The sequence below is a fragment of the Anabrus simplex genome, chromosome 11 (assembly GCF_040414725.1).
Source record: "Anabrus simplex isolate iqAnaSimp1 chromosome 11, ASM4041472v1, whole genome shotgun sequence".
Taxonomy (NCBI): domain Eukaryota; kingdom Metazoa; phylum Arthropoda; class Insecta; order Orthoptera; family Tettigoniidae; genus Anabrus; species Anabrus simplex.
The window spans coordinates 46000322-46025751 of record NC_090275.1 but is presented as its reverse complement, the minus strand read 5'-3'; the positions used below and the strand labels follow the sequence as shown (position 1 = coordinate 46025751).

At 42.1% G+C, this 25430-nt stretch overlaps 1 protein-coding gene across 3 annotated transcripts in view; it reads left to right on the top strand.

Annotated features, from left to right (window-relative positions):
• Nucleotides 1-25430, top strand: part of FucT6 (alpha-(1,6)-fucosyltransferase) — a 415916-nt gene that overhangs the window by 84220 nt on the left and 306266 nt on the right. Inside the window, exon 1 of one of the 3 annotated variants that reach the window (XM_067155184.2) lies at nt 359-491. The exons of the other annotated variants lie outside the window; for them this stretch is intronic. The gene's annotated coding sequence lies outside the window, so the exon portion shown is untranslated. Of the gene's footprint in view, nt 1-358; nt 492-25430 lie in introns of those variants that run through there. 3 annotated transcript variants of the gene reach the window in all.

The window sequence follows — 25430 nt, the reverse complement described above, 5'->3', positions numbered from 1 at the left end:
AATTTGATGTCCAGTTTGAGTCTAAAACAATGAACGTCACAAAACTTTCCGCGCATGACTTCCTTGTGTAATTACAAATACTGTAGCCTATAACGGTATTTTCACACAGAACGGCGATATCCCCAAGCTCCAATACTTTTCCGGTTCTTTATTCGCGCACCTATATCTAACCGGTGAAGATTGCTGAATTATAGGGCGTGTTCGAAGTACTTTAAGTGAATCATTGCGTATATTCTAATGGAACACACGTCAGTCTTATCTGTGATACTTCGAGATCAAGAGGATCCTTAGAACCATGTAGATAAGATAAATATTAATCCAATCTCCATTATAGAGTAGAACTTACTTAAAATATAACCAGTCCGTATGTTATCACCGAAGTCGTTTCGATACGGATCATTATATTTCAGGGTACTTTCAAATGGCAGGTGTTCTAGTTCTAAGATTTGAGAAGGTTGAATATTGTGGTTCAATATATATTTAAAACCAAGGTGAGTGGTATCTTCTCCGTGTGACCAACAGTTGAGTTATTTGATGGATTATTTCTGTACTGCAACTCTACTAATTTTTCGTATTTTAATGTACATTTTCTCTGTTCTAGGTGAGTACGTCAGATGAAAGAAGATTCTCGATGAACTTGACATGACTGTGAGTTATTGAAAGTTACATTATTGAACCGGCGAATTTGTCTGTTCTCTTTATATGCATGCTACTCGTCTTGTAAGCGAATATACTAAGGGAACAACCTTACTCTTTCTCTCTATTAATACTGAATGCAGTGATTTATTGTTTCTTACTTTTGGGTTCGATTCAGTGTCGCTAACCAAACACTTTAGGGACCCTACTTGCCGATATGACGTCTTATAGTTACTGTTCATCTCGCATGTTGGCACTATGTACTCATATTTTGCTCGTGTTTTGCGAGATATACTACGAACTGCCACTGCCGTGTTGTGAAAAACACTATTGTTAGATTTGCGTGAATAAGTAAAGTATATTTTTTTCTGTAGGATTGCAAATTTATTTGGATTAGACCAGATAACTGTAGAGCCTTGCACGGATGCGGATATCCGCCGCGAAGTTAGTGTCTTGGCGGATACAAATTGCATGGCAGTGCGGATAAATTTGCTGATAATTTCGAAATAATGATGTTTATTGATTTTCACTTAGGTTTACTCTTGTTTTTGCTTGTGGTTAGGCGACCCATGATATTGGCATGTTATAATAGTGATATTTAAAGAGTCTTGACACCATAAAGCCGTAAATCTGAGGTCAATACGGCGGTAGATGTCGCAAGAGAAAATCCTTCATAAACCTGTGACTTTGGGGGCTCTGGTGCCAGGTGTCAGACCTATTGTATTATGTTAATAGATCTATTCGTTTCAATATCTTGGGTGTAATATACTGTAGTTAAATATTTAATTTAACCGCGGATAACCATTTTGTGGATGCGGATATTTTGTATATCCGCGCAGGGCTCTACAGAATTGTGGCATGTTCGAATAACGGATTCAGTTACGTAGTTGGTGTGAAATGACGAACGCAGCATTTTATTAATACGGTTTTATTTCGCCCAATTCCTATGTCCTACCTCTCTCCTTTACTGATTATTATTATTACCGAGCTCGATAGCTTCAGTCGCTTAAGTGCGGCCAGTATCCAGTATTCGGGAGATCGTGGGTTCGAGCCCCACTGTCGGCAGCCCTGAAGATGGTTTTCCGTGGTTTCCCATTTTCATACCAGGCAAATGCTGGGGCTGTACCTTAATTAAAGCCACGGCTGCTTCCTTCCCAGTCCTAGCCCTTTCCTGTCCCATCGTCGCCATAAGACCCATCTGTGTCGGTGCGACGTAAAGCCAGTAGCAAAAAAAAAAAAAAAATACTGATTATTGAAGAAGGAAGAAAATATTCACGCAGAAAAAAGGAAAGACAGTAACTAATTTGTGGAACTTTTGAAAATCACACATCAAAGACTAATTAAGTAAATTACATCGTTCAAGATGTATCTTTCTTTTCAAGAATACGGTTCTAATCATGCGTATGTTGTGTATTCAGCCCGAAAGCTGGTTTGATCCTCTGCAACTCCGCCAACAGCTGTCATAAATAGCCTAGGCGTCACTGAAGAGGCGTACTAGGGAAGTGAGGAATGAGGTAGTTTCCCGTTGCTTTCCTCACCGAGCCAGCCGCTGCTATTACATATCAGTCTGCCAAACTCACTGAAATGCATGCACCAACCGACTCTATGAGCGATATTTTCACACCATTCATAACAGAGACTGGCTGAGTAAGGAATGGTATTACTAGCATCACTCATACCTCAGTCACTTTCATATTGTCAAAGCCAAGGATGAGACTGAGACAGGTCAATGAAAGTAACAAATTTATTCTAGCCCATACCAGAAGACATAGTGCACTGTAAACACTACATCTCGCCAGCAAAGCAAAAATGTATGATATTAACTTGAGTGAGAGCGACAGAGTGTTTTTATTTACTTAATTCCTTGTTGAGCTTGAAAACCGACTTAATTATGAATATCTTGACTGATCATTTACTTGGCCAAACGAACCTCCGTTATTGATTACATTGAGATTAGTTTATTATGAAGACAATAGGATGGCAAAATTTGCTTTTTAGTATATAGCTTGATGTATTTATTTATTTATTTATTTATTTATTTATTTATTTATTCTTGTTTTGTATGGCGTGGCTCAGACTATAGAGCCTGCTATTACGCCCAACCATAATACACAGCTTAATTCATGTTAAATGCTACAACATACTAACATACACACTAACTGGAAAAAGCTTATTTTCTAGTTCCTTACGTGCGGATTACTATATTCATTACCGGGCGAGTTAGCCGTGCGGTTAGGCGCGCGCAGCTGTGAGCTTGTATCCGGGAGATAGTGGGCTCGAATCCCACTGTCGGCAGCCCTGAATATGTTTTTACGTGGTTTCCCATTTTCACACCAGGCAAATGCTGGGGCTGTACCTTTATTAAGGCCACGACCAGCTTCCTTCCAGCTCTTAGCTCGTTCCTATCCCATCGTCGCCACAAGACCTATCTGGGTAGGTGCGACGTAAAACCAATAGCAAAAAAAAAAAACTATATTAATTGTCGGGTGGTAGTAGTAGTTGCTCAAATTTAACTGAAAAAAGCGTATAACGATCAGTTCTTACTTTCAGCTTCTTTAGATTAAAACTTTCTTCAGCTTATCCCGGTTAATTCTGGGGCCGCTGGAGTCACCGAGGCTCAATTTTGTTTTGGCCGGTGATTTTTGAGATGAAAATCAACCCAGGATCGATCGGGATATGAACCTCAGACTTCCGGGTGGGAAGCCAGCAGCTTAGCCAATGAGCTAGTCATGACGCCCCCGTTCAACTCTTTCAAATTACATTAAGGTAGCCATTTCTGATGGTGCCGCTGCAGAAGCAAATGCAAAATTTTCTTTTTGGCCTAGTTTTACATCCGGGTGCCCTTCCTGTCACTAACCCTATCGGGAAAAACGTACTCACGTATTCACTATTGAATATTTCTGTGGAAGTTGGTTGTATGGTGTGTTGTACGTAGATGAAGAGACCTATATTAAGACGAACGCGAATACGCAGTCCCCGAGCTAGAGGAATTAGCCATTCTCTGTTAAAATCCGGTCGGGAATCGAACCCTGGGCCCTCTGAACTGTGAAAGCCAGTACGCTATCCATTCAACTAAGGAACGAAACACTGAAGCAAATTATTATTATTACTATTATTATTACGTGCTAGCCCTCTCATAACCCTCGGCCTGAGGGCCTAATGACAGTCTCTCTCCTCTGTTGCTCTCTTCGTCTGGTTTCCCCGTGCACCCTCTGGAACACGAATTGGCAATGTTCCGTCTCTAGCCGAAGCCCCGAATATTCTAGTACTCCATCGTCAGGGTATAAAAAGGAGGCTAGTCGCGAACAGTGAGATTCTTTGTTGGAGTTCTGGGGTGGCAGTAGTATTGGCTCTCGTCAGTGTCCTACAAGAGTATCTGGGCGTAGTACGGTGTGTGTACCGACGTGGAGTGATTGATTGAGGCTTGACGGCTAGTGCTGGTTGTCATTTGCGAACTGCATAACAGCGTTCTGTCTGTGTACTGCCTTAAGGGTACGAACATGCCGAGTGGATTACTCCTCGCTCAGCGCTCATCACTCCTGTGTCTTCACACAGGAAGCTGAGAGATGCAAAACAAACCCATACATTTCAATAGTAGCGTTCATGCCGGTACTTCACTCATCCCTCTTTTCTCCGCTCCTCCCTCAAGAATCAAATCGGTTTGATTTTGGAGCGATGTGCTTCTTGAGCGCTGCTCTGTGATTGGTTGGCTCAAGGCCACGGCCGCCTACTCATAATATTATCGGCCTGCGTTCACTGAAGGTAAAATATCCATGTTGAATATTATCTTTATACTCGGTAAATTTAATCTTTCAATGAAGTACAGATTGCTTTATTGAAGTGGAGAATAATATTATATTACTACTGCTTACGTTATTGTAATGACCAGTTCTTCTTCAATGCAAGTATGACTGACATGATAGCTGCTGTACTTCCATGGTTTCATATTGCCTTCAATTCCTTTCAGCAAATATTGAAATGTCTGCATTCTTCTTCTTCTTTTTCTACCGCCTTTTGCCACACCTTGTGGGGCCGCGGATGCGAACCGTATCACACATGTTGACTGACGCTGTTTTACGGATGGATGCCTTTCCTGACGTCAACCTTATGTGGAGGGATGTAATTACTATTGCGTGTTTCGGTGGTGTGTTGTCTGAGTATGAAGAGGAGAGTGTTGGAACAAACGCAAATAACCAGTCCCCGAGCCAGAAGAATTAATGTCGCCAATAAAATCTCCGACCCGGCCGGGAATCGAACCCGGGATTCACTGAACCGAAGGGATCATCGTTGGCCATTCAGCCAAGGAGTCGTATACTGAAATGTCTGCATTGACATTCTTCAATAGTCGTGACATTTCTGTGGGTCTTTCTTCACTTCTTGGTATAAATGATGGAATTCACTCAATCTCTGCCTTCTCTTATTAATTGGATGTGGGCTGTATCTTCTGTCAGAACTTGAAATCAAGTACAGTTTGCTTGCTATCATTGCTATGTTCATCATCACTTCTGCCACTATACTTAACTATTATGTATGCTATTTTGCTTTACGTCGCACCGACACAGATAGGTCTTATGGCGACGATGGGATAGGAGAGGCCTAGGAATGGGAAAGAAGCGTCCGTGGCCTTAATTAAGGTACAGCCCCAGCATTTGCCTGGTGTGAAAATGGGAAACCGTGGAAAACCATCTTCAGGGCTGCCGACAGTGGGATTCGAACCCACTATCTCCCGGATGCAAGCTCACAGCTGCGCGCTCCTAACCGCACGGTCAACTCGCCCAGTACTATTATGTATACAGAGGAGTATGAACATTTTCACGAAACAAAATTACATTTAAAGAACACAACCCTATCTTCTCGTGAATGCTGCACAATCAACTGGATGGAAAACTTTTCCTCATAATGAAGAAAGATCGAGGGTCTCCTACCCGGTATGTGCGCCTTTGAATGATGAGTGAAGAGCACTGGTATGAGCACTGAGTGAGGAGTAATCCACTCGGCATGTTCGTACCCTTAGAGTACTGTATGTGTACTACTGTGGACTGTAGACCGTCGTGGAGTCAGCGTCATGGATAGAATTGGAGCAATGTTAACTGTCGTTGTTGTAGTACCGGTACAGTAATATAGTGCTCACTGTATGTAACCGCTGTTTAGTTGTCAGTGTTCAGTAGATGACTATGTTTGAACGTGAGACGGGTGGCCTTTCTCTAGAGTCGAACCAAGTAACAGTCATCGTGTGTTGGCGTCAGCAGCCTCGTGTTCAAACCTATCTGCGTACAGCTGTTGTGTGTGAAGGGACTGAGCATGCGGGCGATATTGATTTTCATTTTCTCATTTAGGATTTCCATTCCGACCTTCTTTCTCACATCGTCGTTTCTCAATGTCTGTATTTCTCTTTCCTTGTCTTTCCTATTCTTCTTCTTAGGTATTTCATTTCACTGGCTTGAATTCTACTCTCCTCCCTGATAGTCATTGTCCAGGGCTCAGCCTCATAGGTCAATGTGGGTGCCTAATACATGTTATACCTTATCTCTTTACACTTCCATGGCACTTCATTATTCCAGACAAGATTCCTTACACTCTGGTAGAATGCATTGCCCTGTTGCCTTCTCTTGCTAATCTCCATGTCCAGCCTTGTATGCTGCATTAATTCACTCCGTAGGTATTTTAAACTGTCAATAATTTCAAGGCTTTGACCACGAATTTTCTCAATGTTATTATTATTATTATTATTATTATTATTATTATTATTATTATTATTATTATTATTATTATTATTTCTTTCTTTCTTCGTTATGCCCAATTGATGAGCGCGTTCGAACTTGTTAGCTGGGTCCGACGGTTTCTTCTTCTTCTTCTCCTACAATGTCTTCATGAATTCGGTGTGTTCTTTCTTCCGTTCTTCTGTCTACTGATTTCAGTGGTCTTTTTAGCTTTGAATTGATTATAGTTAATTGTTTTTTAGCAAATCCGTTATTGTCCATTCTACTGATATGACCATAGAATTTCAAGCGTGTCCTACGTACGGCATCAGTGAACTTATCTGTTGCTGTGTACAGGTCTGTAGTATGCCATATACATGAGTGGGTCCAATTTCCCAAGAATTTTTTATTCTTGCTTTCCAGTTCCATCAATTTTAGAGTGACTTGCTAGAGATGTAGTTTCTGAGGTACATAATGCTTCCGGCAAAACAACTGTCGTGTAATGACGAAGTTTCGCTTTACGCGATTATTATTATTATTATTATTATTATTATTATTATTAATCCTATGGCCATTTTTGTCTCGCTTTCACCCGTGATAGATTTTTACGCCTCCCTCCTTATATTTACGTGTTTGCGTCGTGATTTTGTCCCACTCTTACTCCTCGTTTTATAAGAACGCAATGTCAGCTGAGCGCACTAAAGCTCGCAGTAAAGGCGCGCCTCCTTACGACACGGTTCAGCTTTCACAACTACGAACATCAATCATAGTGCGCTCAATAAATTCTTAACGGATATTCCTCGCCTTGCCGCCAGCGTTCTCTCGTAAAAAAACTTTGTTGTTTTTACTGTCATAGTTCAGTGTGTTAAGATACACACCATGATATTATACTAGCTCAAACTGATTAGTTCATTCTGTGTCCACTGGCCTGCTATTCTGAATGTAATCTTTACTTCTCAGTCCACAAAGGTGCTGGCTGCTGGGGATAGGAAGTTCACTGAGAGGGCGATGTTTTAGTATCCAAGGGAGGTGTTATGGGGTATTTAGATTTAAAATTTGCACCTTTATGTCAAAAGGAGCCAGTTATACTTAGGTCATATTTACGGCTGTATGGTCTCTAGGCTCAAGTCCTTTATATCACAAGGCAGGCTTTTATACAAGTGTAGCATATGCTTCTCCTAGTGCACCGTCACTACATTGTCCTACTAAGAGGCTTGCAGTGCTGTCTCAACGGCGTACTAGCCGCCAGCATCTTGGAAAGGTGTAGCAATCCAACTGATGAGCCCACTGCTACACTGGTACGAAACGCTGGAATTTCACGATTGAAGAAGCCTAAAGAGCTTAAATATGTTTTTAACATTTGCAATCGATAAAATTAAATTATGGTTTCCTTCTAGGAACCTTATTTTTGATATCAACAACATTATCCGCACTGCCATACATTTTGTACCCGCCAAGACACTAACTTCGCGGATATCCGAAATCCGCGGATATCAGCATCTGTGCAGGGCTCTAACTCTAATCCCTAAACACCCTTACAACCTTATGAAGAGATCTGTCTTCTTTATTTACGATCCCGTTAATGTGATGGCGCCACGGAGAAGATCTTTTCTCATATTAACAGCTATAGGTACAAAGGGCACTAGGAAAGTTTTGCAGTACGCAAAAACGGTTGGCTGGACACGCCTGTTATGATGAGGGATGAAAAGAGGGGTGAAAATCGGTCTAGAAGACAGCAAGGCGCGACCTTCACACCAGTTGGTACCAAGCAGTGGGATTGAAAACAAGTTAAGATGCCGGTGTGATCTAAAGGTGAATATAGCGCAATTATCCGCTACAATTTTGCTCGTGGATTAACTGTTGACCAGTGCCTGGAGGAAATTACTCCTGTGCTGGAGAAAGACTGTCCACATCGGACAAAGATTTTCCGCTGGTACAAAAAGTTCCAGAGGGGAAATTTTGGGGGTTGAAGACGATCCTCGTTCTGGGCGACCGTCTGAATCACTGACTGAGGAAAACATTGATGCTGTGGGGAAAATGTTGCAGCAAGAAAGGCGGTTGACATATCGGCTGGTAGAAGAGACCCTCCACATCCCTGCACCAGCTATTCATTCAATTCTACACGACCATCTCCATGTTAGAAAGGTTTGTTCCCTTTGGGTGCCCCATTCACTTTCAGAGGAACAAGGGGAACATCGAGTGAAATGGTGCCGAAAAATGCTAAAACAGTTTGAAAATGGGACTTCGTGTAACGTCAATAGCATCGTTACAGGTGACGAAACTTGGCTTTATTATTACCATGTCCCAACAAAATCCCAGAACAAGGTGTGGCTGTTTGAGGATGAGAGTACTCCTGTGACTGTGCGAAAGTCAAGGTCAGTGAAGAAAAGGATGATTGCAGTATTCTTCACTAAACGGGGCATCCTGACTTAGGTTGTGCTGGAAACACAAAGGACGATTTTCTTGCCAGATCAGGGTTGACTGTGCTTGATCACCCTCCATACAGTCCTGATCTTACCTCATGTGACTTCGCACTCTTCCCAGAAGTGAAGATGAAGCTGAAAGGGCGGCGTTTTGCATCCAACGAGGAGCTTCTGGTAGCATGGGTTCAAGAGTGTGAAAATGTAACCGAAGAAAAGTGGCAGTTGGTTGAGTGACTGGATTCGACGTATGGAGAAGTGTATTGAGTGTGGTGGAAATTATTTTGAAAAAGTTTTAAGCGTTCACTCACATTGCAAAAATTTCCTAGTACTCTTTGTATTTTCAACCTATCAACATAGTGATTAAAACCAAGATGAAAAGTCCTCGTGGTGAAACATACATCTTGACTTTTCAGCCCTTTCACCATCATGCCTTGTCTGCTGTCCAACTCACAGCTTCGTATAAATCTTGTCGTAGTTGCTCGCAATCCTGTAACTTTTTTATTACTTTACACGGTATAGCATCATCCCCGAAATGCTTTGTGTATGATTCCAGTTCTTTCCTCATATTAATGACATTTAAATGCAACTGTAAGAAAATAAAAAGGTCCAATAATACTGTCTTGTGGAACACATCTCGTATTCATTACAGGATCAGATAATGATTCACCTTCTCAGTGACCGCAGATCGATTACCCGACAATGCATATGAGATTTTAGAAATGCAAAGTGACGTTTTTTGTAGTTCGGATTCCACGTGAAACTGGAGATTCTGTAATTCGCGTAGCACTACAGGATTGTTCTTCTAGCTTGAACATTGAAGCCCGCGTTAAGCTACGTTCAGGGCTGCAAACGGCAGGATTTTAACTAGGGACTTGCGCGACTGAAGCCTGGAATCGATAGTGTCTACTCCAGCGATTCCGAACACAGGGGTCGGTTTGCGTGAATCCTGGCGACTCCAAGCTAATCTGACGCTCATTGCGGGCCCGCGCGGAATCATAACATAGATAATGCATGTTTGTGCTCATATCTCCTGCGGAATTTTAAGAGTGTTGTAGATTGAAATATCGTTAACGAGCGTAGTTTAAATACAATGAGTCAAATGAGGAAGTGTCGGCGTAACAGACAATGGACATTTAATTTCTACGTCTTTATTTGTCGAGATCAGGAAAATGGTAAACAGATATCGATGCTAAATCGTTATGAATTTAACAGGGCTAAAACCATGAAAGACGAAAACAAATCTAAGAAAAAATCACAAAATTCTAACCTAGATAAATCCATTAAAAATAAACTAAGTGAATGAATCCATAAAAAAAAACCCGCCAGTGTAAACTCCCATTCATGTTGATGGCTACTGTAGTCGTCTGACGAGAAGTCACATGTATGCCTGGTAACAGGTGTGAGGGGTAAACATGGCTGCCGCGCATGCGCCTGTCTCAAATCTCAAGGCCGGACAATAAACATAGGTTCCGTCTGCGGTGACTCTTGCGAGTTCGGGTGGCGGCAGTGGCGTGCGGTGAACATATTCATTACTCCAGTTGCAAAAAGTTTTTTTAAAAAAATATAAACAATCGTAGTCCCACTACACTCTCTAAAGTCAACATTACCATTTTATAAGGCTGCATTTTTTGTGGAAAGGTCTGCCTGAGGAAGATCTTTCAAGAATGTTTTCAACCACACGCTCGCACATACTTCCAAATTGATATCTACAGCAGTGACGACACCATCATAACTTAATCTGTACCAGATTTTAAACAATGTACCTACAGTTTCATCCGGTGACGCTTCGTGATAGTACAGTCATGGTTTTCACAAAAAATACACTGGGACTATTTGTTTTTACTTAAAATGCCTAATCTAATCAGCATAATTTAACTGGTACTTTACCGTCGTTGAAGTTTTATAGTTTCACTCGCATACTGAGTGTATGTGCATCAACGACAAACGAGGGAAAATATTTGTCATGTATAACACGCGTTATGTTCATGAAGAATGCCACAGAACTCGCGAAACCTTCACCTATAATCCGAGAGGAACACTACAAAAATTCACTATATCATCACAACCATTCGTGCTTAACTCTGTGTTCATGCTGAGCAACCTAAATATTAGCAAGACGATGTGCAAGTGGCTGTACTGTTAAGATGTTGATATTTTTCTTGCAGTCTCTAGTGTGTGGCGCTGAAGACTTTGAGTGTCAAGTATTAAAACTAACACCCCTTACCTAAGCTAGCTGGCCTGTCGCTGTAAATTGCTGTCGGATGAGGGACCACAATTCCGTCTCGAGGAAGCTTCAAGTGCATGCGTCACTCAAACGACCTTAAATTTCGCTGGGGTAGCTCTCTTTTGCGCCGGCAAGGAAACCCAGCTCGCTGAAGAAACTGAACTGCGATAGTGCGAGCGGATTGTCGAGACAGCTGTACCTGACTTGGCTTAATGTTCGCAATTTTTTAAACATTATAAAAAGCGTTCTAAAGAATAATTAGAAAATTTGAATACAAAGATATTTACCCTAGCAGCGCTGGGGTAGATGGGGTTCAGTGCGCGCCATTGGGTGACGGTACAATTGAACTTTAATTACACATTTACTATAATTAATAGATTCAATACTGAGTAATGAACAGTTTAATAAGGAATATGCATTGATTCATAGAGCTTGTATTGTCTGACACAACTGATGTTTGTAGCTAAGAGTGTAGTATATGTAACTCGTACCGTACCTAGCAGCTTCCGCGTCATTAAACACTTAAAGCAGACCCTACACGGTCAGTAATACTGAGTCAATAATACTGACAGTACGCATCAATATTGTAGCGACCTTACACGATCATTATTACTGCCAATATTTTGGTCAGTACCAGCTTACCATTGCGGCATTCTCACTTTACAAATAAAGTCAATAACCGTCACTACGGAATGAGATTTATAACATGCAATTGCGGCATTCTATCCAAATGGATCGTAAAAGACGGGCTTTTTTGTAGCTATCATATTAGTACTGCACGAAACGCAGTTTTAAACGTAAACGATGGGTTAAAGATTGGCTTTGGAAAAGAGAAGAGTATTCTCATATGAAGTGTTGAGGAAACACAATATACCGAAGCAGAAGATCATCAGAACTATCTCCGAATGCGTGAGGGTACTTTTGCGAAATTACTACGAATGGTAGAGCCTTTTGTAATTAGGCAAAATACAAACATGCGGTGCTGTTTATCGGTGGCAGAGAGATTAGCGGTGACAGTGAGGTATCTTACAACTGGTATAAATTTTGAAGATTTAAAGTTTTTCGCTATAATGTCACCAGTTTCCATCAGTACAGCTGTGACGTACCCACTTTGCCCACAGATGTATGACAAATTTATAACGTGGCGGGTCACTTTAATATTAAAATAAATAAATGATATGTCATTGTTTCTCCAGAAACAGTATCCCAAGGGCGCCAGTCTTCAAAAGTAGATAATTAATAATAATAATAATAATAATAATAATAATAATAATAATAATAAATAAAAATACGTAATGAGACTCAAAAAACTCCCAGGGGTGGGGTGAACGGAAGACAAATCATTAAGTACACTAACTTGGAATTTAAGGATCATTAATAATCATTTCATAAAATACAAATTAAAACAGCTATTTATTAAGATGAAAACGTGACGTAACGGCGTATTAACGAAATCTGAACTTACGGAAGCAAAAGAAAAAGTGAATGAAATTAACTTTAAGAAAATGAACTGTTGCGCGAAGACTTGCAGTAACTTATGCCATAAGCTCACCAAATGTAGACTCTGTTGTCTTGAAGCTGAAGATGGGTGGATCTCTCGTACAGGCTGCCTCATCTGTTGTTGGGTTCCAGTTCTACATCCACATTTCCTGTCTTTAACACTTCCTATTGTACTCCTTACATAAAGTCGTAATGAGTCCTAATTTTAAGTGCAAAACCACCATGGGCTATGTTCATGGAGAGAATACCTTCGTATTCTTCCGTATTACGGAACAGTAGCGTAGCTAAATTCATAATAAAAGCTCTCCTCCCCTACACCAGTCAGAACCGGTCTCCCGTTGACTACCTCTCGTCATTGAGATAACAAGTCCCAATGAGAGTAACTTTTGAGTAGAATATACTCAGATGCGAAGTTAACTAAGTTAAAATCTTCTCCGATGTGTAGACGTAGAATCGTAGTAAGAGTATCTTCCAAGCGTGAGAATCAGAATCAGAATGTCCGAATCTCCGAATCTGAATCTGAATGTGAGTCTGAATGAGAGTCTGACTGAGAAACTCCTCTCCAGCCCTTGTCGGTGGTATATATTGGTTCAAAAGTCTCCTTCCATCAGCCATATCACATGGTCCAGTAAGATTCGAGGTCTCATCCCTTCTCCGATGTATAGCTGTGAATCCATCACGTTGCTTCATTACGTTCATTCGCATAGGCTGAACTTTCCCGCTGAAATAAAGCGTCCCCAAGCATAGTTTGAAAAGTGGGTGTTAATAATGTATCAACTGTCTCTTCATGATGTGGAGAAGGTAACGTCTCTCGTAACCTCGATGACGTACTTTTCCTGGAATTGGGCTGAAATTAGCCTGCTGACTCTGGTCACCTCACAACGGCTATTGGAAAGTTTACTGCAAGTTATAAATATGCGTGATGTTGAAATACTTTACCCAATAATTTGTTCGTTCAGAATACGTTATAGCCGCGATACAAAGAAATGAAATGATGATTGAAATGGATGATAAAAGCCCTATATATATACATATTAATTTAAAATGACCTATCAGTGATTAAATATATACATATTTTCAATTAAATATATAGTTCAATAATTAAAAACATTCAATGATGTCCCAAACATCACACAGCAGTTATGGAAACATGTAAAGTATTGTGTTACGTTTATTCTGGCAGCGTTTCATATAGCTCGATAAACTTTTGCAATAGGCCTACTTGACGGTTCCACAAGCACCTGTACTTGGCCTTGGTGAGAAACGCATTTGTCGTCCACCGCTGCTTCGTTGATACTGACAGAAATAATGACAAGAGCACTCACACGGTCAGTATGACTGTCAGTATCCCCACCACTCTACAGTACTGACGCTCGCAGATCAGGAAATCCGGATCTGCTTCAGTACTGGCCTTAATTCCATCATTCCAGTCTGCACGCGATCAGTATTACTGTCAATATTTTTCGGTACTGACAGTTGTATTGACCGTGTAGGGTCTGCTTAAGAATTTCGTCCCATAAATGAAGTTACGCGAATGAGCCGTATGGGCCTTGGCCTACCAAGTGACTACTGCTCAGCTCGAAGGGCTGCTGATTGCGAGGTGATGCGTAGTCAGCACGACGAAACATCTTGGCCTTTATTCTTGGTTTTCTAGACCAGGGTCGCTATGTCACCGTCAGGTAACTCCTCAGATGTAATCATGTGGACTGAGTGGACCTCGAGCCAACCCTCACATTCAGGTAAAATTCCCTGACCTGGCCGGAATCGAATGCTTGGTATGGCTAAGATTCAGGCACCCTACCCCTAGACTACAGGGCTGGCTATTATGATGCACAATAATTGATTGATTCAAAATCATACTCTGAGTACTCTGCGGGTTTTCTGTTTGTCATAGCAGTTCATATCGGCGATTATTTAAAAGTATAGACTACATTCAGACTGTTTTTATTGTTGTTTGGCTCATCAGTCCATAGACTGTTTTGATGCAGCCCTCCATGCCACCCTACAAAATGCTAACCTTTTCATTTCTACGTAACTGCTACATCTACTGTAATCTGCTTGTCATTTTCATACATTGGTCTACCCTTACCGTTCTTACCACCTAAAAAAACCAGCTGAACTAGTCCTGCGAGTCTTTAGATGTGTCCTATCATTCTCTCTCTTCTTCTCGTCAGATTTAGCCAAATCGATCTCATCTCACCAGTTCGATTCAGTATATCTTCGATCTACTTGTCTCACCTTCAGCATTCTTCTGTAATAACACATTTCAAAAACTTATATTCACTTTCTTTCCGAGCTGGTTGTCCATGTTTCACTTCCATACGATGCCACGCTGGTGGTGATGGTGATTATTGTTTTAAGAGGAAGTACAACTAGGCAACCATCCTCTATAAAACGCTAATCAGAGAGAAAAAATGGAAGGGATCCGACACTTCGAAAAATGAAGATATCGGCCAAAAAATGTCAACGGCCACGAAGGGCGCGAAAATGAAAAAGACTCCCTAGGCCTCGAGTGCTCTAATACCGTTGGGGTCGGAAAAGAACAAGAGTTGACCAAGGGAGGTCGGATAGGATAGATGAAAGTGATGAGCCTGGCACAAGTAAGTGGAAGCAATGCCAGGACTCAGCTGAGGGCCTCGTGGCCGCCAACCCACGCTCCCAAGGTCAGAGCCCCTGGGGCCCCTTTTAGTCGCCTCTTACGATGCCGTGGGTGTTATTCTACAGCCCCCACCCACAAGGAGAAAAATGCCACGCTCCAGGCGAAAGTCTTTAAAAATATCCTTCTAATTCCTATATCAATAATAATAGGTAAACTATTTGGTTTGAAATCATACTACACTCGCCGGTTTTTCTGTTTTATGTAATTAAGGTTTCATATCGGCGATTATTTAAAAGTATACAGTTAGAGTATTTTGTTATTATTATCGTAAAAACGCTACATTAACAATAATGACGATAATCCGAAACAATATTAATTTAATGTTTGCTGGCTAATAATTCTCCTTGTATTTAGTGTGCCTGAAAAGAAATGGCGTATGGCTTTTAGTGCCGGGAGTGTCCGAGGAGAGACGTCATCACGTACTTGCTCTAGGGAGCCGGTGTTACTTGCTCCGCTCGGGACAGCTGTCAGTCACGTGACAAGAGAGCAGCGGACAGGCGGGTTGCATACCGTGACGGTACTATACTTGCCGCTCGGAAATGTGTACCATATGAACAACAGAGTGAAATACATACCGGTACATAAGTAAATCATCTCTGAGGAATTATCAAACATTATAATGTAAACAGAGTTGAGTAGGATAATATGAAATGTACGTACTGTACATCCTCAAATGTGTTATTTTAAAGTTTTTCTAGTAACGCTATACTTTCCCGGCCTTCATATTTTTCATACTTGTTGAAATGACATAAGGAACAACGGCGCTGCAGATTAATTTTTTTAATGTGGTTCAATATTTTATTACATATTAGACATTTTGTGTTACTCTTCTTCCCAAGAATATTTGAAACTTGCTGGCGTCGATGGCCTACGTTGTGCTGAACTCTCTTCCATAGTAAATGCAACATTAACCGACTAGGCTTGAACGTCGTGTGGTGTGAGGATAAAGGCGGGAACACACTACTGTCACCTCACGTGAGTTCACGCGTATCGTGTCGCAGTCTAACCTGTCTAGAAAGATGTGCTATACCTTTGCGCCACTGACCAGTGCGTAGTACGTCATGCACTTCCCCTACTTGCTCGCTAAGCTGCTCTCGTTCCTCAAGAGCGGGGAGCAAACTGGCTCCGAAGGCATTTCGCTCTCCATTGACGGTGCCTGTTCGAGGACATGTTCGTCTCGCCAAGTGCAGGTATTTTGATTTGGCGCCCGTAGCGACCTACCAATGATGGTTAAATGATGGTTAAAATTCCCTACGCTGCCGGGAATTGAACTCGGGACGCCTGCTACCAAAGGTCAGCACGCTAACTACTTAGCCACGGAGCCGGACAACGTACCAGATTTATCAGGGGATAAACGTGAAACTATAAATCCTACTAGTTCCGAAAACAGTTGGTAAATCGCGTTAGTGCATCAACGGATTAGATAGTGGAGTCCAGTGTCGGTTTCAAATGCAGTCTTGGTCCCTCGCCACTAGTTCGCAAACCATCCTAGTTCTAACCCATCTCCCGAATGGAATCTTACAGTTTCAAGACCAGTTAGCCATTTTATCATCGTCAGCAACAACACATGATCTCAAACAAATTATTTCTCTTTGTCGAACTTTTAATTTTCTCAAGCTGTCGTCTGTGTGATAAAAGTGATCGGAAAACGACAGAGAATGAGGAAGCGGCTTTGAAAAGAGTACATTTATTGCTTGCTTCTCGTTGCTGTTTGACCTTTTAACCATAGTTCTTTATGAACGATCAGTCCAATACAGAAGCACTGGCAATTAACCACGCTTTCACACAACGAGATGCAGCCGCACTGAATTAAGCGCGATAAAAGCTATTACACGTTTACAGACCATATTTATCGCCCATCAGATTTCAGTGAATGACGGGCATTCAGTTACATATTGTTCTGTGGTGTAGCACAAACAATGATATGAATACCAGCGATGCTCACAAAGAAGCATAAAGCTGTTCGATAGAGCTTCCCTAGTTGAACACAGGCTTAGTTCTAAACCATTCCGTGCACAGCGGTGTGTTTTCTTCATCTGTGAACATAAACCTTTCTGAAATGAAAGTAATATTTCGGGTTTTTTCCTTCCTGGCCTAGGAATTACAGTAATATACTTCTGTTCAAGGTCGCTGCTTCGATCCTGTCGGGATCCGGGAAAAATCTATAATTCCGCATGTTTTTCTTACAATACAATACGATACAATACAATGGATTTATTTTGTCTGGCAAGATTAAGGCCATTAGGCCCTCTGTTCCATCTAACCAGAAAATACAGTATCTACATGTGCAAAATTGAAATAAATACACTTACAATTGAAACATCTTGCAACTACTAAACAATACAATATTATGATAAAAATGAAAATAGGGAAAATAGAATGATGATGATTATTATTTACACAATTATGACATGATTAGCTAATTTCTATTATCCTTGGTAATAACAGTGGGATTATATAAAGTCTATAGTTTGAGGAAGGCTAAATCTACAATATATTCATAGCATTACTTAGTAGGTAGCGGTGACAAAGTTGTCTAAAACTAGCAGGTGAGGTTCCTCTGACAGAGTCGGGTAGTGCATTCTTGCCGGCGTGTAAAAGAGAAATCCTAGTGAATACATTCTGGGGAATTAGGTCGTCTGGTGGCCGTGATTGTTTAGAGGTGGTGGTAGTGATTATTGTTTTTAGAGGAAGTACAACTGGGTAATCATCCTCTACTAACACTAACCAGAGGGGAAAATGGAAGGGCTCCGACAAAAAATGAAGGTATGCATGAAAACGAAAGATTCCCTAGGCCTCGAATGCTCTATAATACCGTCGGGTTCGGAAAAGAACAAGAGTTGACCAAGTGAAGTCGAAAAGGATAGATGAAAGTGAGGAGCCTGGCACAAGTAAGTTGACTCAGCTAACAGCCCCGTGGCAGGCAATCCGCGCTCCCGAACTTATGAGCCCCTTGGCCCCTTTTAATCGCCTCTTACGACAGGCAGGGGATATCGTGGGTGTTATTCTACTGTCCAAAACCACAGGGGGTAAACATTTTGATGTTCGCTTTCAAATTCTGTCTTCATGGTATGACACTGTCGTTAACCAATTCGAGTCCGGTTGGTGAAAAAAATCACTCGTGCTCGTATAGAGTGAGGGTACGCGACACTGTAGGCCTACAGGACGGAAGATGTAGCGTGAACCAAACACGCGCAGAGGGGAAGGTACTATACGCGAACCTTTTCTTGATACCTGAGCTCCCTAGTGCTGAATCGGTAGACCTTGGTTATCTTCGATATTCGTACTGGCAACCTCTGAAACACAAACTATGAATCGCTTATGCCTCGCCGTGAGACATCTGGCGTACACTTTACGTACTAGTGCTGTTGTTGTTTACACAGCAAAGCCAAACTATAGAATTCATGCTAGGAACAAGATTCGCATCGAGAAATGTTATATAATGTGTGTGTGACACAGTTGTTGGCTTAAGATAATAAAAGTTTAAAAAATGGATTTCGATCGATTGTATTATCGATTCAGTTCAGATTTCATTTCCATTCACTTAGCAGTATAACCGGGAGAGCTCCCTCCTTACTCCTCAGCCCCGTATGATACTCCAGTTACATCTTCCTTGGCTTCTTACCAAGGTCGCTGCGAATTAAATCCCAGCCATTGCATATTGGAGTTTTGAAATGAAAGGTACACGTCTGTCGTGTGGGATCCAAGTATAATGGTGGTGGTGATTATTGTTAGCAACTTTCCTTCCTTCACTCTACTCAGAAGTCCGCTGGCCTTTGGTCTCAGGAGTCTCGGGTTCGATTCCCGGCAGGGTCGGGAATTTTAACCATAATTGGTTAATTTCACTAGCATGGGGGCTGAGTGTATGTGTCATCTTCATCATCATTTAATCTTCGTCACGACGCGCAGGTCGCCTACGGCATTCAAATCAGAAGACCTGCACCTGGCGAGCCGAACATGTCCCCGGACACTTCCGGCACTAAAAGCCATACGCCATTTCATTTTTTTCCACTCAGAAGAAAAAGAAGGAAGAAGTCTGACTCTTTGTAGAATGAAAAAGTCGCAAGAAGAAAGGAAAGGACCAAAAGGGGCATGAAAAGGAAGAAATTCTAGGCCTCTCCATACTAATATCAGCGGGGTCGGGAAAAACAGGAGTGGACGAAGGTAGATTGTATAGGAGAGATACAAGTCCGGAGGATGGAACAAGTAAATAGAAGAAATGTCAGACTCATTTTGAGGCCCATTGGTCCCCAAGCGATCCTCTAAGGTCTCCTCTTTTATTGGTCTCTTGGAACAGACAGAGGTTACCATGAGTGTATTATACTGCCGCCAACATCAAGGGGAAAAGATGGAGTTACTGTGATTGTGATCACATGAACAGCCACGTGCAAATACAAGCCTTGTTTGCCTTGTCAACTTTGTTCCTCTTGTTAGTAGGAGTGATGACTCTGCTTGCCTACAGCGGAGTAACTGTCAACGAGAAGAAAACGCCCACATTGACGCGAAAATTGTTCCAAGTGGCATCCCTCTTAAAGACGTGCATTGGGGTGGCTGAGACCATTCAAAATTATTTTTTATTATGATTGTGTTGAAGGTTTTTTTCTTTGTTCACAATTTGCTGTAGGTCTCATCAACGCGGGTAGGTCTGACAGCAATGATGGGACACGAAAGGACTAGGAGCGAGAAGAAAGCGCCGTGCCCTAATTATGATACAGCCCTAGCACTTGTCTGGTATAAAAATGGGAAACCATCTTCAGGGCTGCGGGTTCCAACCCACTATCTTCCGAATGCAAACTCACTTGGTTGAAAGGCTATACAAATCCGAATCGTTTCCTACTCCAAGGGGGGCATGGTCTGGCGACCACGGGTCCCCCTTTTCTGATGGTTCAGACCTCTTTTTTTTTCACTCATTACCGGTATTAGTTTCAAGGGGGAATAGTTGTGTAATTGCACTTCGCCGTAAAACAATAACCACAACCACTGCTACCATCAGATGGACTGGAGAGGTTCGACTAACAACTTTCTAAACACATGATAATATTCTGGGATTTTGCTATTTCAGAGGAAACAAAGAGAAATTCTTTACGATTCGCGGAGACTTTGTTCTGCATCTTCAGAAGACAAAACGCGTCCACGAGGTAGAGATTTAACTGGACAAAAACCCACAATACGAATACGGGCCGAGAAGGCATCAGTTTACATGGAAGTCTTTCTGTTTCTCATTGCAGTCTAACTCGGTCGTTTTAAGACTTTAGAAGTGTCAGATTTATTGCCCACCATCGGCAGCCTTGAAGATGATTTTTCGTGATTTCCCCATATTCACACTAGGCAAATACTGGGGATAATACCTTAATAAATTAAGGCCACGACCTCTTCCTTTCCAGTCTAATCTTTACCTATCCCATCATCGCCGTAACATAATTTGAGTCACTGCGAATGACGTGTTAAAAAAGCGCTTTTCCGAAGGGATATTCCGACAACTGATCGATTCTTGAGAGCAACACTAGTTGAAGGAATTATAAATACGGTATCAATCAGTGATCACTGATCTGCATTTAGGGCAGTCGCCCAGGTGACAGATTTCCTATCTGTTGTTTTCTTAGTCTTTTCGTAAATAAATGCTAAGAATCTGGAAATTTATTGAACTTCTCCATTGGTAAATTATTCCAATCCCTAACTCCACTTCCTATATAAACCAATATTTTCCCCAATTTGTCCTCTTGAATTCCAACTTCATCTTTCCTACTTTTAAAACACCACTCACACTTATTCGTCTACTAATGTTTTTCCACGCCATCTCTCCACTGACAGCTCAGAACATACCACTTAGTCGAGTAGCTCGTCTCCTTTCTCTCTTGTCTTCCCAACCCAAACTTTGCAACATTTTCGTAACGCTGCTATTTTGTCGGAAATCGTTCTGAGCAAATCGACCTGCTTTTCTTTAGATTTCTTTCAGTTCTCGAACCAAGTACGGTAGTCCATACATTGGAACTAGTTGGGGTCTTACCAGATATTCATATGCCCTCTCCTTTACATCCTTACTGCAACCCCTAAATACCGGGGTGTTAATATAAGGAAAGATCTTCATTGAGGTAAACACATATGCGTTGACGGGGTGAAAGTTCCTTATGGGGATCACGATAGGTACCTGGGTGTTAATATAAGAAAAGATCTTCATTGGGGTAATCACATAAATGGGATTGTATATAAAGGGTACAGATCTCTGCACATTGTTATGAGGGTATTTAGGGGTTGTAGTAAGGATGTAAAGGAGAGGGCATACAAGTCTCTGCTAAGACCCCAACTAGTTTATGGTTCCAGTGTATGGGACCCTCGCCAGGATTACATTATTCAAGAACTGGAAAAAATCCAAACGAAAGCAGCTCGATTTGTTCTGGGTGATTTCCGACAAAGAGTAGCGTTACAAAAATGTCGCAGAGTTTGGGCTGGGAAGACTTGGAAGAAAGGATACGAGCAGCTCGACTAAGTAGTATGTTCCGAGCTGTCAGTGGGGAGATGGCGTGGAATGACATCAGTAGACGAATAAGTTCGAGTGGTGTCTTTAAAAGTAGGAAAGATCACAATATGAAGATAAAGCTAGAATTCAGGAGGACAAATTGGGGCAAATATTTGTTTACAGGAAGGGCAGTTAGGGATTGGAGTAACTTACCAAGGGAGATGTTCAATAAATTTCCAATTTCTTTGACATCATTTAAGAAAAGGCTAGGAAAACATCAGGTATGGAATCTGCCACCTGGGCGACTGCCCTAAATGCAGATCAGTATTGATTGATTGATTGATTGATTGATTGATTGATGGCAGTCGGCACAATTCAATCCTCGCCGCTAGATGGGGGCTTCATTCATTCCATTCCTGACCCGGTCAAATGGCTGGATACAAGCAGAGGATTTTCATTTTTCTAACCTAATACTGGCTAAACATCCGACCTCTGGTTATGAGATATGGAGGGTGATATTGGTATTTATATTCCTTCTTAGGTTCTGGTTTGTGTATACATGTATACACATTTACTTTTCCACTGTATATTATTGATGGCTCTTCAAATTACAGTGTTTGGGTTCTTTAAAAACTCATCAAGTGTTGTCACCCTTGTGCAGCTGTTACTCGGTGGCGGTTCTTATCTTTTTCCTCATTATGTACTCTTACCTCCAGAGTCCTATCTCGCTCTTTCATTTCCATGCTCTGCCATTAGCGACACCTTTTACCCTCATATCTTCTGTTTAATATTTTTTCTCATCTTCTTGATCATAAATATTTTTTACAGCTTCTTTTTTTTTCTTTTGAAATACTTTTTCAGCGTCTTTCACTCGCATTGTTTTTTATTATCCCCAACTGTCTCCTTGGTTCACCGTGCATCTCATTATAACTTCGCCGCTCTTACATTTCCACGCAACTCATCTTGATATTCGAGCTCTGACGTCATAGCCGAATGACATTTTCGCTTACCCTGTGGTTGGGGGTTGTAGAATACAACCACGCTGTCTCGTTCCTGGTAGCTAAATGGGAAACATGCAGGGGCTCTCGACTTGGGAGCGTGCCTTGATGACCACGGGGACCCTAGATGAGTCTGTAATTGCTTCCACTTGCTTGTGCCAGGCTCTTCACTTTCATCTTTCCTCTTCGACTTCCCTTGGTCAACTTTTGTTTTCTTCCAGCGAATTTAGATTCGCGAGCTCTAGCGTGGCCTTTCCCTTTATGTTAGCATACCACCATTCTTCAAAGGATCAGACCTCTTCCATCTCACCGAACGGGTTGGCTGTGCGGTTTGGATCACGTAGTTGTGAGCGTGCATTCGAGAGATGGTGGCTTCGAATCCCACTGTCGGCAGCCCTGAAGGTGGTTTTCCATGGTTTCCCATTTTCACACAAGGCAAATGCTGGGGCTGTACCTTAATTAAGGCCACAGTCGCTTCCTTCCCACTCCTACCCCTTTCCTATCCCATCGTTGTCGGTGTAACGTAAAGCGGATTGTAAAAAAAAAGTTAAGAAATATGAAAGTAATGATATCGATGGTACGAGAGGTGGGAACAATAGTAGGAGGAAACTAGGAATGCATATGTAAAGATAGGAACGAACTCAGTAGATGAAGCGGTACGCATAAACCGGCTCCGGTCATGGGGCCCCGTGAGGCGAATGAAGGAGGATAGGTTAGTTAGGATAATAAGAGGTTCGGTCGTGGAGGGTGAGAGAAATAGAGGCAGACCAAGACGACGATGCTTAGACTTATGTTCTAATGACCGAGCAAGTGGCCGCGCGGTTTGAGTCACGTAGCTCTCAGCTTTCATTCAGGAGATAGTAGGTTCGAATCCCACTGTCGGCAGCCCTGAAGGTGGTTTTCCATGGTTTCCCATTTTCACACAAATACCTAAATTAATACCACAGCCGCTTCCTTCTCACTCCTAGCCCTTTTTCCTTTCCCAACGTCGCCATAAGACCTATATGTGTCGGTGCGCCGTAAAGCATGTTGTAACAACTGTTTCTAATGGTTTAAGTTTAAGAGGTATGGGATTTAACAGGGTCAGTCACAAATAGAGGATTGTAGAGGCATTTAGTAAATTCAGAGAGGCTTGGAGACTGAACGCTGAAAGGAATCTCTTTCTGCAGCTTTTTCCACACCTGTGGGGTCGCGGGTGCGAACTGTGTCGCAAAATGTTGATTTGGCTCTGTTTTATGGCCGGATGCCCTTCCTGACGCCAATCCTATATGGAGAGATATAATCGCTTGCGTGTTTCTGTGGTGGTTGATAGTGTAGTGTATTGTCTGAATATGAAGAGGAAAGTGTTGGGACAAACATAAACACCCATTCCCCGGGCCAGAAGAATCAATCAGAGGCGATTAAAATCCCCGACCAGGCCGGGAATCGAACCCGGGACACTCTGAACCAAAGGCCTCAACGCTGACCATTCAGCCAGTGATGAATGCTGAAAGGAATAATATCAGTCTGTAATCTATGTATGTATGTATGTATGTATGTATGTATGTATGTATGTATGTATGTATGTATGTAATGTATGTCAGATATTCTGATTTGGTTTCCATCTGTGGCATCAACTGTGCAAAGAGCCCAGAGGGCACGAGTTTTATGATATCAAAATATCGTCAGTGAATGTGGTAAGTGAAGGGTGGGTGTACCAAACAAAGGTGACAAGATGGAAAGTGGAGGTGTAGCTGTTAACGAACAAAGGTGCTCCATTTGGGCGGCACCCACCACGTGCGGTATTACAGGCACGTGAGCAATACCCTCCCACAAAGTAGGATAATAAATACTTCTTCACATTACATTTTAAAAAATTCTACGGCTATTTTATACGTTGCCTTGCCTGAGTTTACATTTGCTGCTCGTTCGTGAGCCTTCCCGTTATTTTGTCGATACATTCGTTCTTCGAAAGATCGGGCATCTTTCTTGCCTACCGGGCGAGTTGGCCGTGCGCGTAGAGGCGCGCGGCTGTGAGCTTGCATCCGGGAGATAGTAGGTTCGAATCCCACTATCGGCAGCCCTGAAGATGGTTTTCCGTGGTTTCCGATTTTCACACCAGACAAATGCTGGGGCTGTACCTTAATTAAGGCCACGGCCGCTTCCTTCCAACTCCTAGGCCTTTCCTATCCCATCGTCGCCATAAGACCTATCTGTGTCTAGCAAAAAACTTTCTTGTCTAATGAGAGTTGAGAGTGGGCCCATGTGGATGGGGGGTGGTAGAATACATTCAAGGTATCCTCTGCCTGCCGTAAAGGGCCGTGGGGTGGGGGAAAACCCAGGGGACTGTCAAGTTGGGAGCCTGGGTTGGTGACCACGAGACTCCTAGCTGAGGCAGAGATTAGCCTTCTATTTACTTGTACCAGTCTCCTTACTTTCATTACTCCTATATGACCTCGTTCTTTTTTGACTCCAACGGTATTTGGCTTCCAAGGCTTAAGGAGTCTTTCATGTTCACGCTCTTTGTAGCTCCTCTCTTTCATTGGTCGATATCTTCACTCTTCGAAAGCTACATCACCTTCAGCTTCAGTTTTTCTCCTTATAATTCTAATTCTGAAAATGAAAATCCACAGCCTGTTTCCAGTCATTCGACCAGGTCAGGAATGTTACGAATGAATGGCGAGAATAGGAATTGTGCCGGTTGCCGAAGCGTGTTTCACTTCTTTGGGGCAATGATTAATGACTGACAGATGAAAATAATGATACTGAAGAGTGATGCTGGAATGAAAGATGACAGGAAACCCGGAGGGCCCGAAGAAAAACCTGTCCCGTCTCCGCTTTCTCCAGCACAAATC